At 38.3% G+C, this 15,399-nt stretch overlaps 1 protein-coding gene across 33 annotated transcripts in view; it reads left to right on the top strand.

Annotated features, from left to right (window-relative positions):
- NCALD (neurocalcin delta) overlaps positions 1-15,399 on the top strand; it is a 438,037-nt gene that overhangs the window by 223,324 nt on the left and 199,314 nt on the right. For 22 of the 33 annotated variants that reach the window (XM_055348177.2, XM_055348179.2, XM_031013796.3 and 19 more), the window contains one exon: positions 15,311-15,397. The exons of the other annotated variants lie outside the window; for them this stretch is intronic. The gene's annotated coding sequence lies outside the window, so the exon portion shown is untranslated. The remainder of the gene's footprint in view (positions 1-15,310; positions 15,398-15,399) is intronic. 33 annotated transcript variants of the gene reach the window in all.

Genomic DNA, 15,399 nt, shown 5'->3' with positions numbered 1-15,399 from the left:
TGCTCAGTGCTTAATAATTGGTAGAATTATTGAAAGGGTAGAAGATGCAGGAGTTTTATTGCATGAAGTCTTCTAATAACACCCGTGATCATATGATGCATTTACTAAGACTTAGTACAAGGATGTGAACATATTTTTACTGCATGCAAGAACATGGTCCCGTGAAATGAAAGATGGAAAGATTGTGGTTTGTGGTTCTCCAAAACAACATTGTTTGTAGGGTCAGAGGAGAAAAAATATGTGACTTAGGAAAGTTGCAACAGCCTTGAAAATGCTGGGTTTGCTGCTTGATGAGAAAAAAACCAAACAACACCCTCCCCCCAAACTCCCAAGCACATAAAACTGGAAGAAGAGCCTGTGTAAAATCAAGCCGAATGCCAAAAGGGACGGGTTGGCAGATTGGAATGGATTATTGCGAATTCCTGCAGCCACCTGGCATGTGATTTAACACTTCTCTGAGCTTTTGTTTTTCCATGCTATTCGGGGCTGAATTTATTCCTATCTTATTGTCCTTGTCAAAAGCAATGATTTTTTTAAAAGGCTGTATATTTTCTTTCCATTCTTGTTTACACCTTGCTATCCTGCTGTTTACAAGATTGATCTCTCACACTCTGCCTGGGGTGTTGTCTATTCTTGTGTAGTTAAAATTGCCAGAGGAGTTTTCTGAGCTGCTCTATTTTAAAGAATGGGGGGAGCCCTGCTCCCTTGTGGAATCCCAGCATGGCATGGCATCTCCCCAATAAAAGAGGCACATAGCTATTATGAACTTGTGACCAACTGTGAAACTTTACACATTCAAGTATCTTAAATGCTTGAAAGTGCCTGCTGTGCATCTTGTTACAGAGATGTAATACCAGACGTGCTTCTCAAATGGGTTGATGACTCCTTGGAAGTTGCCTGGAGAAGCATGAAATGTAATTTCTTTCCAAAGTGGAGCACTTGCCATCTTCTCCCTAGCACTGAGTTGGAAATAATGTTTTTTGCCTCCTGTCCCGTCCCCTCTGCGGGTTGTCATAATTAGATGAAATGATGGATACAAAGTCCTTTAGCCACTAGGCACTTAGTAGGAATTCAATAAAATATACTAAGTGCCACTATTTTATTAAATAAAAAATTAATAAAATATTTAATACAATAATAAAATTTATTAAATTATTTAATAAAATAAAATTTAATAAACCTCTTATTTTATTGTCTCCCCTTAACATATTATTTCTCTCTTTAACATATCCTTTAAGAAGTGGCTCTAGAGAGTATGGCACAAGAGTTTCTACATGTTTCAAATTTACCTGCTTATAGGGTGGATCCAAGTAAGTGAAAATGGCATCAAAGTAGCCAAGAGGAAAGATCTAGTCCAAAGGGAACATTAAATAGCTGCATATAATTCTCCATAATGGGCATAGATGTTGACGATGATGATGAGGTTGTTGCAGGGCTGAGACTAGAGAAGGTGAGTAGGACATTTGCTTTTGTGCAAACTTAGAAGTTGCCAAAAACTCCATAATCAAAATAAATAGCACTTAGCGCAATGTTTTTCAAAAATCAAATGCAAAACATCCATGATGGACAAAGATCAACATTTTAAATAAAGATAGGATCAATAACAGTGCTGTGCAGAGTCACATTGGAACCAGGGCAAGAGAAAAAATCAGTAATAGCGAATCTGTCTTAATTAAAAATGTTGATATTTTATTCATCATGAATGTCTTCATTCATTCTGATTTTCTTTAAAACATTGCTTTAAAATATTATGTAGATTTATGCTTTTGTGGCACCACCTTAAATCTTGCGCCTAAAAGCGGGCTGCTCACCTATCTGGCCTCTCCATGCCCTTGCTCTGGGGGGATGTCCACTAGGCTGGGAGGAAAGTCCCAAAGCGGCCTTCAAATATTCACTCCTTATTTTCTCTTGACCCACTCTGTAGTCCTGAGTTAGTTTAACTATGATCTCATGAAAAGACTATACCAACTGAAATTCTGATGTTTTTCCCAATCAAGTGACTGCAGTGAAAAGTATAGTTTGGAAGGAACACAAAGTAAATCATTCATCAGAAACTTGGTTTAGGCTGGGGTCAGCAAACAGTGGCTGGCATCCTGGCTGGCTGCTTTGCAGGTAAAGTTTTATAGGCACACAGGCCCACCCATTTGTTTTTGTGTCAACCATGGCCGTTTCTGTGCCTCAGTGGCAAAGTTGAGTCATCACTGCAACCAGAGACCGAACGGTGTGCAAAGCCAAAAATATTTACCATGTGGCGTGTTGCAGAAAGAGGTTGCAGGCTTCTGATTTAGGTTATTAAAGCACTCAGATGTTCTTGGATCAGAATGTGGTTTTGGCAGTGATTTCGAACTTCCAGTTGTTTGGAGACTATATATCAGAAAATTCAAGGATGTTTACAAAGAATCATCTGTAAGAAGTGAGGGAAATGGGGAAGGGATTAGAGTTCAAAAAGTAAATCGAGAGAAGCAGCAGGTGTGGTCTGTGTCTGTCCCTGCCCTGTGGAGTTCCATCAGGGTCCAGCTGTGATTTGACATCATAGAAATATTAGATACTTACATGAACTTGACATCACCCATAATTGATGGTAAGCAAACAATGAGTTTGTGAAAAACTGCATTCATTTGCATAAATGAATCACATAAATGATTCATGGATTTAATTACTTCATTCTGTTAATGTGGTCAGTTTCAAATTGACTTACTTCACTAATTCAGCAAGCATTTATGGAGCATCTATTTATGCAGAAACTGAGTCTCCTTCAAAGTAGTCTACATCTGAGTGTCAGCAAATAGAGATAGGGAGGCCTGGAATCATATTCTGATGCTCCTTGAATTTGGGGTGCATAGAGGAGACCACAGGGAGAGAAGAGGAGAAAGAAAGCTCATTGAACGTTCTGGATGCTGGCTAGGGAGCTTTGACTTTAACCAGTAGCCAGTCAGAAGCTTCCTTTATCAAGGGAGTGGCATGGCCACATCTGCACTTTAATTAGGATGTTAATTGAGTGGTGGTGTGTGGAGGGGTAGAGGGTGGATGTAAGTAGAAGTTGGGGGACTAGTCAGAAGGCAATTTAAATAGTGTGGGATGGTTTGTAGACATACAGAAATGACAAAGATCTCAAGTCAGTGGCATCTATGGAAATGGAAGGAAAGACATATCTGAGAGAATGTTGGTTAGGGTAAAACCAGTAAGTGCTCAGCCACTTGCTGAGGTCGGCCTCCTGAATTTGGAGTTGAAGTGATTGGGAGGCTGGAGAAGGGAAGAAATAGAGAGTCCAGATAGAAAAGCAAGTAGGGGGTCAAAAAATACCCCCAGGGAAAAGAGAAATACACCAGAGAGAGAGAGAGAGAGGAGAGAGATTGGTGCTAGAAATAAAGATTTGGGAATTATCTGAGAAAAGATAATCATAGAATCCATGGGCATAGAAAACATCAACAAGGGAAGAAGTTAGAATGGAGAGGAGCTCTGAAGAAACAACTGTGGTAGGATTGTCAGATTAAAAAATAGGAAGCTCAGTTAACACTGAATTTCAGATCAACAAAGAATAAAATTTTAGTGTAAGAATGTTCCATGCAATATAAAAATTATTGAACTGAAATTTAAATTTAATTGGGCTTTCTATATCTTTTTTTGCTAAATGTGGCCACCTTTGATTGTGGGGATTACTCTCATTTATGGGATGGGCAAAAGAGGAGGAAACTGGAAGGGTCTAGGAATGGACAGATAGGTCCCAGGAGCACCAGGATGTTGCACTACCACAGAATCAAAGGGCAGAGTGGGTTTCAGAAGGGTAGAACAGAAAGCTCAAAGCCATTGCGTTTGGCAACCTGGAAATCAGTAGGGACCTTGCAGGAAGCAGAGAGAGGTCTGGCTGCAATAGTTTGAGTAAATATAGGAAAAGTGATGAAAATAATCAGTTAGACCCTTCTTTTGGGGTGCATGATGGAGAAGAGGAGAGAGATAGAATTGTAAAGGGTAATAAAATAGAAGGAAGGCTTGTAGAATCACAGAGGTGGAGGCTGTTTTCCAGCCTTGGGGAAGGAGCCCAGGAGATGGTATCCTGAAGATGTAAGAGGGGTGGTGGTGAAGGGATGGAGTGAGATGTGGATGATGCTGGAGGGGAGACCAGGATATAAACGGAGGGATTAACCTTTCCATGAAGGATGCTCCCTCTTTATTGGAGTCATAAAGGAAGGAAGGGGGGAGATGGGAAAAGATGTGGTGATTTTGAGAGTAGGGAAGGAAGACCTTTTCTTTTTGCTTTCAGACTGTGCTATGAGAGTGCATGATATAAAGGAGGGATTAGGGGAGCGGGGATGGGGGAACTCAGGCTGAAAATACTCCTTTGCTGATTGCACAGGGCAGATATGATGAAGAGCTCAAAGGTGCTTATAATTCATCCAACTGGGAGCAATTTATTTCCCTTATCTTGTGTCTTCTTCCAGCTCCAGAGATCCCTATCGATTCACAGCATAGCTGAATTACTCACCAGGGAAGGGAAAATAACAGAAACAGAATTGAACAGGCTTACTGTCCTCCATTTTATTCAACCAGGAGACCCTGGTCTTAAAAGGATCAGGGCCATTTATGCTCATCCCTAGTCCTACAGGAGCGCAGGAGTGGGCATTTTGGGGAATGTGTGGGATTCCTAGTCTGGAGTCTGTGTCTGCAGATTGTGTCATGTGGGGTTAATGGCTTTGCCATGTCACACCCAGCATACCAGGGACTCACAGATATACAGGAGACACACACTAACCCCAGGCACCCTTCTGTCTTTTAGAAGCTGAGGTCAAAAGGCAGCCAGGCTCTCCTGCAAATGGGAGAGGATGAGACTGAGGAAGAAAACAGCCACAATCTCTTAGCCACTTTTCCTCTCTGCTGGTAAGAGCAGGGATGCCTTTGTGGCACAGGGAGGAGCCATTTGCAGAGCTGAGGAAGCCTGGGAAGGCTGAGAGAGGTATTTCAGGGAGGAGGTGGAGGAGTGCTGTCTACCCAGGGAAGCTCTTCAGTGGCTCCACCTCCAGAGAACAGCAACATTTCCAACTTCTCTACAGTCCTCATTCTCTCCCTCGCTCTCGCCCCAACACAAAAGCACAGATGAAACTCCTAAACATAGCCTGGGCGTGGTGGCTCAAGCCTGTAATCCCCAGCACTTTGGGAGGCCGAGGTAGGCGGATCATGAGATCAAGACATCGAGACCATCCTGGCCAACACGGTGAAACCCCATCTCTACTAAAAATACAAAAATTAGCTGGGCATGGTGGCACACACTTGTAGTCCCAGCTACTCGGGAGGCTGAGGCAGGAGAATCACTTGAACCCGAGAGGCGGAGGTTGCAGTGAGCTGAGATCATGCCACTGCATTCCAGTCTGGTGATAGAGTGAGACTCCATCTCAAAAAAAAAAAAAAAAAAAAATTCCTAAAAGTAAACCACTGCTGTCTAGTTATTTTTAGTATTTGCTGTTAGTATTTATCAAGCCTTTCAGTGTTAATTTGTCTGCCCACTCATTTCTTTTCCTGCCTCCACATGCTGGGCTTGGGATGGAAGGAGCACGCATAAGCAGCAGCTGGTGACCTCACAGAAATATGTCCTGGAGAGTAGAGGCTGTAAGCCTTTAAAATCGATCTTCTCCACCCCTGCCTTGCAGAGAAGAAAGAAAGGTCTTTATTCTGTTAGCCTTGGAGAGCAACACAGTTGTTGGTGAAAGTGAAACCATTAGAATGTCTAGGTGGTATTTAGTTAGGTCAGGGGCCCCTGCCGAAGAGCTGGGTCAGGGAATCCACACATGTGCACAATGTCATAATGCAAGCAAAAATGGGTCAGAGGCCAGGTAAGCAAGCAGAAATTAGGAGGAAGCACATGCTGGGGGAGAGAAAAGTATAAAAAGCCATGGCATCAGTCAGGGATTTGAGGGAGCTGAAGGTTGACAGTAAGATGAGTAGGGCTGGCATTGAAAAGGCCAGAGGAGGAAAGCTCTGCAGCACTCTGATAAGCTACAGCTTAATTCTGCAACACTGCTTGTTCCTGCCTTGGCTGTCAGTCCAGTCACCTGGAGGCAGCCTTGCCCAGAGCAGCCACATTGCACTGTAGAGGAACTTTAGGGCATGTTCTAACAGAGGGCTGTTGAAAGGAGCAGGACCAGTCCAAATATGAGTCACATCAGCCTGCATGGTCACTGGACCCCTGGCCAACCCATGAGTGTATTCATTTCTTAGGAAGCAGAAAGAAGTTTCCTTTTACTACTTCAAAAAACGTGTTGGCTTCCTTTTTGCTTTCTTTTCTTACTTCATTATTTTTTCCAATTTCTAGGAAAATGAATGAAGTAAAAAAAAAAAAACTCAGTGGATGGGCTAACATGAGAATGGAGTGGACAGAGGAAAGAATCAGTGAACTTGTAAGTAGAATAGTAGAAATTACCCTATCTCAGCAATAGATCAAATAGGCTGAAGAAAAATAAGGGAGCACGGATCTATGGGAATATGAAAACTACCTAACCTGTGTTATCAAGAGAAAAGAATGTAGTGGGTGTGGTGGCTCACGCCTGTAATCCCAGCACTTTGGGAGGCTGAGGTGGGTGGATCACTTGAGGTCAGGAGTTCGAGACCAGCCTGGCCAATATGGTGAAACCCCATCTCTACTAAAAATACAAAACTTAGCTGGGTATGGTGGTGAATGCCAGTAATCCCAGCTACTTGGGAGGCTGAGGCAGGAGAATCACTTGAACCCAGGAGGCAGAGGTTGCAGTGAGCCAAGATCCTGCCACTGCACACTAACCACTAACCTGGGCGACAAGCTGAGACTCCATCTCAAAGAAGAGAAAAGAGTAATGCAAAGAATAAAAATGGGGTAAGTGCAATAAAGTTTACTTCTCCTCTTAAGTTTTCTAAATTATATTTCATGGTTAAAGCAAAAAATAACACTATCCGATGTAGTTCTTGATGTACGTAGATAAATATTTAAGAAAATTATTTTATAGATGAGGAAAAGTAAAGGAATGTAAAGGGAGGTAAGAATTCTACCAATACACTCTAGTAAGTTGTGTATATTTATTGTAATAAGGAGAGCAACCATTGAAAAAGCGAGATAAAGAGATATACCTAAAAACACTATAGATAAATAAAAATGGAACTCTTAAAAAGTCCTAAATACCCACAATAAGTCTAGAAAATCAAAATAAAGGAAAAAAAGTAGAGAACAAACAGGAAACAACAAAAATGGCAGATATTAGCCCAAGTATATCAACAATTACATTGACTATAAGTGGTGAAAATATACAAATGAAAGATGACTGACATAATGGATTTTTTAAAAACCCCAACTATATGCTGTTTATAGGAAATTCCTGTCAGATATAACAATATAGGAGGATAAAAATTACAGAATGAAAAAATGTTTTAATGTAAATATTAATTTTTTAAAAAGCAGGAATAGCTATATGAATGTTAAAGAAGACTTTAGAGAAAAGAAAATTACCAAGGACAGAGAGAGATATAATGATAAAAGGGCCAATCTACCAAAACAACATAGCAAACATACATATTTTGCATGCAAACCCTAAATATATACCCAAAAAAGTGAACTGCAAAGTATGTGACACAAAACTGATAGAACTGAAAAAAAGAAATAGGCAAATTCATAATAAGAGTTAAAAACCTCAACACACTTCTCTCAATAACTGATAGAACAACTAGACAGAAAACCAGCAAACATAGAGAAGACCATAACATTATCAATCAACTAGATCTAATTTACATTTATACAATCCACCCAACAACAGAAGAATTGACTAACAAAATGTATACCAAAATATACCATAAACCATAAAACAAACCTCAACAAATTTAAAAGAATTGAAATTATACAAAGTGTATTCTCTGGCTATAATCAAATCAAGATAGATATCCCCAACAGAAAGATGGCAGGAAAATCTCCAAACAGTTGGAAATAAACAACAAACTTTCAAATAGAATCTGTAGGTCAAAAAGAAAGTTTCAAAGAAATAAAAAAATACGTTAAAGTGAATGAAAATGAAAATACAACATCAAAATTTATGTGACTCAGCTAAAGCAGTTCTGAGAGGAAAATTTATAGCACTAATATAATGCTTACATTTGAAAAGAGGAAAGTCTCAAATTGATAATCTGAGCTCCTATCTGACGAAACTAGTTTTTAAGAAACTAGAAAAAGAGCCAAATAAACCCAAAGCAAGCATAAGAAAGGATATAATAAAGATAAAAGCAGAAATTAATAAAACTACAAGGAGAAAAACAAGAAAATAAATTAAACAAGCTAGTTCTTTGAAAAGAAAATTGATAAACCTTCAGCAACACTGACAAAGAAAAAAGAAAGAAGATATATATTGCCAATATCTGGAATTAAAAAGGGGACATCACTACAGACCTGCAGACATCAAAGAGAATAATAAGGACATTCTACAAATAACTCTACACATTTGACAACTTATATGAAATGAAGCAATTTTCCAGAAAGCACAAACTACCACAATTCATACAATATAAAATAGATAATTTTGATAGTCTTGTAACTGAGGAAATTGAATTAGTAATTTAGAAACTCCCAAAACAGAAAGTTCCAGGTCCAGATGGTTTCTCTAGAAAATTTCATAAGACATTTAAAGAATAATTAATACCAATTCTCTACAACCTCTTCTAGAAAATAAAAGATGAGGAAATATTTCCAAATTCATTTTATGAAGATGAAATTATTTTGATACCAAAACTAGAAAAAGCACAATAAAAGAAAACTAGAGACTAACTACTCTTATAAAGATACATGTGAGAATCCTAAAAATATTGATAAATAGTGTTCAGTAATATATAAAGGTAATTATATGCCATAACCAAGGGTGGTTTATTCTAGGGATAAAAGAATGGTTCAATATTTGAAAATCCTCAATGTAATTCACTATATAAACAGTCTAAAGAAAAAATCACAATCATACTAATTGATGTACAGAAACCCATTTGACAAAATTAAACAACTTTCATGGCAAAAACTTAGAGAAATAAGAATAGAAGGAATCTCCCTCAAATTGATAAAGAGTATCTATGAAAACACCTATAGCTGACATTGTACTTAATAGTAAAAGATTGAATTCTTTCTCCATAAGATCAGGTAAGGATGACTGCTCTCACCACTCCTATTCAATATAGTACTGAAAGTTTGACATGCAATAGAGAAGAGGAAATAAAATCCATACAAATCAGAAAGGAAAAAGGAAGAAATAAAACCATTCCTATTTGCAGGCAACATGATTGTCTACTAGAAAAATTCAATGGAATCTATAAAGAAAAAACCTCCTAGAACTAATAAATGAGTTTAGTTAGGTTGCAGGATGTAAGATAAACATATCAAAATCAATTACACTGTTATATACTAGCAATGTACACATGAATATAAAAATTAATTATACAATATCATTTACAATCTCAAAAACATATGGAATACATGTGTGTATATCTAATGAAACATTTATGGGATTTATATGCTGAAAACTACAAAATGCCAATAGAAGCAATCAAAGAGTATCTACATAGTAGAGAAATGTGGATTGGATTTGTGTTTGTGGATTGGAAGAGTCAACTTAGTAAAGATGTCAGTTCTCCCCAAAATGATATTCAGATTCAAGTTTAATGAAATTCTTATAAAAATCCCAACAAGAATTTTGGAGACATATATAAGATTATTCTAAAATTTATATGAAAAAGTAAAGCAACTAGAGTGTCTAAAATAATTTCAAAAAGGAAAAATAAAGTAGGAGAAATCACTGAACCTAATTTCAAAATTAGTATAGCTATCGTAGTCAAGACTGTGTGGAATTAGCAAAGAGAGTGATACATAGGACAGAACAGAGAATCTGAAAACAGTCACATATTCATCACCCCACAACTTAAAAAGCAACTCAAAATAGATCATACACTTAAAATAAAACATAAAACTAGAAAACTTGTAAAAGAAAACATACCAGAAAATCTTCAATACCTATGGACTGTAGAAGAGTTCCTAAACATGATATCAACAGCATGATCTATAAAAGAAAAAAAGTCAATAAATTGGACTTCATCCAAATTTAAAATGTTTGTTCTATGAAGAACTGTGTTAGAAGGATGAAAAGACAAGCTATAGACTAGGAGAAAATGTTTGCAAAACACGTACCTAGATTAAAGAACTCCAAACATAACAATTTTTTTAAAAAAACAAAAATCCAATGAGGGAATGGGCAAAAGAGATATCTTATTGTAAATGATATTTGGATGGAAAATAAGCTCATGAAAAGATGTTCAGCATCCCTAGCTACTGGGGAAATGCAAATGAATGCCATGATGAGATAGCACCACACACCTATTAGAACAGCTAAAATAAAAATAGTGATAATGCCTGTATTAGTCTGTTCTCACACTGCTAATAAAGACATACCTGAGACTGGGCAATTTATAAAGGAAAGAAGTTTAATTGATTCACAGTTCAACATGACTGGGGAGGCCTCAGGAAACTTCCAGTCATGGCTGAAGGGGAAGCAGACATGTCCTTCTTCACATGGTGGCATCGAGGAGAAGAATGTTTGCTCAGCGAAGGGGGAAGCCCCTGATAAAACCATCAGATCTTGTGAGAACTCACTCATTATCATGAGAACACATTGGGGGAACCGCCCTTGTGATTCGATTATTTCCACCTGGTCCCTCCTACAACATGGAATTATGGAAACTACAATTCAAGATGAGATTTGGGGTGGGACACAGTCAAACCATATCAATGTCAAATGCTGGTGAGGATGCAAAAAAATGGAATTACCATGCAATGCTGGAGGTTAAAATGCTAGAGTCACTCTGGAAAATAGTTTAGTGGTTTCTTTAAAACTAAACATACATTTACCATGTGACCCAGAAACACTCTCCTGGACACTTATTCCAGATAAACTTTGGAATGTGAAAACTTTATCTACACAAAGCCTGTACATAATTGTTCCTAGCAGCTTTATTTTTAATAGCCCAACACTGGAAACAAAATGTCCTACAATAGGTGAGTGGTTAAGCAAACTGTAGTACTTTCATACTACGGAATACTACTCAGCAATGAAAAGGAACAAACACCACTGATACATGCAACAACTTAGATGAATTTAAAGGACATTATGCTGAGTGAAAAAAAAAATCCAAAGGTCACATACTGTATGATTCTATTTACTAATATTCTAGGAATGACAAAATTATAAAGATGGAGAACAGATTAGTGATTGTCAAGGATGAGGAATGGGGGCCCAAGGGGTGAGTATAACTATAAAATGGTAGTAGGATGGAGTTCTGTGTGGTGATGGAACACTTCTGTATCTTGATTGTAGTGGTGGTAACATGGATGTACATATGTGATAAAATAATGTGGAACTGTAAAAAAAAATTACATATGGGTTTGCCTCAACACAAATATTGTTCATTCTTGCTATTCTTGGGCTTATTTATATGTGAAAAAGATACCATTTGTATGTAGTTGGCTGTTACTTGCTTTCTTTCATTCATTATGTTTCTAAGGTGTACCCAAGCTATTGCATGCTGCTGTGGTTTATCGATATTCCATGTTATCTAATATTCCATTTAATGACTATCACTCAAGTTATTTCCTTGTTCTCCTGTTGATGGACATTTGTGTTAAATCTAGCTTTTTGCTGTTTCGAAAAAGTCATGTTTGTGCATGTCTTCTGGGAAAGTATGCAAGAGTTTCTCTGGATGTCTCAGTCTGTCTGTACTGCTATAACTAAATACCTGAGACTGGGTAATTTATAATTAATAGAAATTCATCTCTCACCATTTTGGAGTCTGGGAAGTCCAAGATTAAGATGCAGGAAGTTTAATGTCTCGTGAAGCCTAGTCTCTGCTTCCAAGAGTGTTGCCTCCTCAGGAGGGGATAAATGCTGTGTCCTCAACATGGCAGAAGGGCAGAGGGGCAAGAGGGCACTCCCTTCAACCTGGAGCCTTTTTATAAGTGTGCTAATCCCATTTGTGAGGGTGGAGCCCTCATGACTTAATCACCACCCCCAAGGCCATATCTCTCAATACTGTTGCATTGGGGATTAAGTTTTCATATAAATTTTAGAGGGGACACTGTCAATCAAACCATAGCACTAGAGAATATACATAGGAGTGATTTGCTCAGAGGGAGGGTATGAGAGCATTCTACTTCATAAGAGAAGGTTAAATTGTTCCAAGTGGTTATATCAATTTCTACCCCCACTATCAGTTTAATTTGCATTTTCTTAATTAAAGATGAGGTTGCTCATCTTTTCCTACATCCATTCACCATTCATGTTTTTCTCTTCTGTGATGTGCCTGTCAGATCTTCTGCTTATGTTTTTTCTATTGTGTTGTCTTTTTATGACTGATATATAACATTTCTTTATATAACCTGATTACTGGTCTTTTGTTCATTTCAAATGTTGCAAACTTGTCTCACATATTGGCTTGTGTTTTTGCCTTCTTCATTGTACCTTTGGATGAATGCAAGCTCTTCATATTACAGTTGCAAATTTATCAACTTTGCCTTCCTTTTATGGTTAACACTTTTGTGCCTTAAGAACTTCTCTCCCATTTAAAGATCAGAAGGATGTTTCCCTGTATTTTCTTCTAAAAGTTTAAACCTTTTGCTTTTTACAACTAAATCTTTAATTCCTCTGGAATTAATCTTTGGGTATGGTTCCTCCTTTACTTTTGGCTCAGTTATTCCACACTTCATGAGAACCCTGTTATCTTGTAATAGCCTGGTGGATGAGAAAGTCAAGGAAGAAAACCCTCATTCACAACAAGATGTGGGAAGCTGGCTTATTCTTCCTTAGGTAGCCTCAAAATAAATTTTGGTAAAATGAACTAGCTTCCTTTGCTGTAGCCAAGGAAATTTAGAAATTTTGCAGATGTTTGAGTGCCACATGTTAAAAAGTAAAACAAAAAGCAATGAATCTCCTCTCACCATTTGAGCTATGTCTCAGATCATTTAAATAAGCTATTTGTTGAGAAAAAAAGCATACATTTAAAATGCCTGTTTGTATAATATTCAGAGTATGGGTTCTGCTTTTAAAGAGGCAATGCAGTTTATTGGAAATATCACCGGACAGGGAGTCGAAAGACTTGTGTTTAAGCCTTGATCTGTCATCACCTGGTTGAGAAACCTCTTCGTATCAGTTAGGATTATGTGCAGTGGCCTGTAACAAGAATCCTTCTACAGTGGCTTAACCAAATAGGATTTACTTTTTCTCATGTAACAGCCTAGAAGCAGGCAAGCCAGGCCCAGTGCAGTGACTCCTTCTTTCATTTTAGGCTTCGTTCACAGCATGTGGCTTTTGTTTTCATGCTTGTGACTTCATGACTGCAAGAGATAGCTCTTCCTCCAGCTTTGCATCAGAGTTGCAGGCATGATGAAGAAGAAGGGCAAAGAACGAAAAGTGAATGCCAGGGTCCTTTGAAAGTACCTTTCCAGGAGCCCTACGCAGTAACTTCAGCTTGTTTGCATCTCCAGAACCAAAATTGTTCCACCTGGCCATCATTCTTAGCTGAATCTTAACATGGCAAATTCCTGCCCTGGACAAAATCAAGATTCTGTAAGGGAAAAGGGTAGACTTGTCATTGGATAGGCAACTGGCAGTGTCTGCCCCACTATCTAAGCTTTCAGTGGGGATGCCTGCCCACTGCTGACAGGGTTGTTTTCATGACAAAATAGAAGATCAAATGGAAGAGTGCTTCATACACTGTAAAATGTATTTAATAAACAGTGGAAATATTCTGAACTATTTTCTCAGAGAGCAAATCCAATGTTAATAGAAAGTTCAGGCTGGGTGTGGTGGTTCATGCCTGTAATCTCAGCACTTTGAGACACTGAAGTGATAGGATCACTTGAGGCCTGGAGTTCGAGACCAGCCTGGGCAACATAGTGAGCCCTCATCTCTATTAAAAAAAAAAGTTAGCCAGGCATGTTGGGGCATCCCTGCAGTCCTAGCTGTTCTGGAGGCTGAGGCAGGAGGATTGCTTTAGCATAGAAGTTTGAGGTTAAACTGAGCTATTATTGCTCTACTGCACTCCCATCTGGGTGACAGAGTGAAACTCTGTCTCCCGAACTCTGCAAAAATAAATAAATAAATAAATAAAAAAGAAAGTCCAGCTAAATATAGAGCCTTGGGTCATCAATATCTATTGAACTTCCACTCATTCTCTTTTGGACATCTGCAGATCACCTGAGTACTAGGGTTTTTATAGACACACATCCTCAAATATCAGTCTTCAGATTATTGTCAAGCACTCTTGTGGTGGACATTTGCTGATCCCCTTCCCACTTTCCCTTTCCTCTATCCCCAGTGTCTCTCTATGTGATGTTTGTTTGGATTGACCCTACTCTTACCTCCAGGGATAAGCCTTGATTAGTTTAAGCCATTTGACATATGAGACCCCCAAATACTGTGGCCGATTCAGCAATGGGCCCTCAGAATGACCTCAGAACTTTCACTGGGACTGCCATGATGCTGACAGTGTCCTCTTGGATGATAGATATATGATCTTGAACTGCTACAGCCATTTTTATTGCACCAGGAGGGGAGCAGCCTGAGGGTGAAGCCAATTCACAAAGAATACCTGTACCAAGAGAATTGTCTAGAATCAAATGATACAACAAACTTGTGGTTTCCCAAAACCAATCTTACTTTCGGGTTTTTTCCCCAGCTCAATGAAACAAACATTTCCTTATTTTGTTATTTATTTGTATAAGTGAGTTTGAGCTGGGTTTTCTGTTACTTGTAACCAAATGATTCCTAAGTGATAGTTTCTATATACATTCCAGGAAAAATTATATATATTACATTATTTTAACATATTATTCTTTTAAATAATTGATATATATTTAAATAATGTATTTAATATATGTGTATATGTATATATTTATATTTAAGTTCATTTATTCTAATATTTATAATCCTTCCTGAATTAAGGCCATAAGGCCTGAATGTTACTCAGCATGCCTGTTTCTCCCTGTAATAAATTGCCTGCATAGCATCTGTCCAGAGAAGTGGACTGTGAGATGCTCAGAGCTGATTCCTACTCTTTGGAGACTGTGCCTGTTATCCCTGGGTTACAAGACTCATTCCTGAGTACTTTGAACCAAAAACCAATTAGGCTGATACACGTCAGTGTTCTTGTAGGTGCGTTTCCTGTTTCCTGTTTGCGAAGGCAACTACAAAAGAAATAAAAGTGACAGTCTCACCAAAACTTTTACAGAGCTGTCAAATGTTCAAGTACAATATTCGCTAATTATGAGTGGTCTCAGTTGCAGGGCATCTGATCTCCTGGTGTTAAAATCTGTCGTGATACCGAGGAAGGCCCCGAGATCCCAGGCACTGAGTGACTGCATACTGT

This window comes from Gorilla gorilla, chromosome 7 (genome assembly GCF_029281585.2).
Source record: "Gorilla gorilla gorilla isolate KB3781 chromosome 7, NHGRI_mGorGor1-v2.1_pri, whole genome shotgun sequence".
Classification (NCBI taxonomy): domain Eukaryota; kingdom Metazoa; phylum Chordata; class Mammalia; order Primates; family Hominidae; genus Gorilla; species Gorilla gorilla.
Note: the sequence above shows the minus strand (reverse complement) of the source record. Positions and strands in the feature narration are given on the sequence as shown.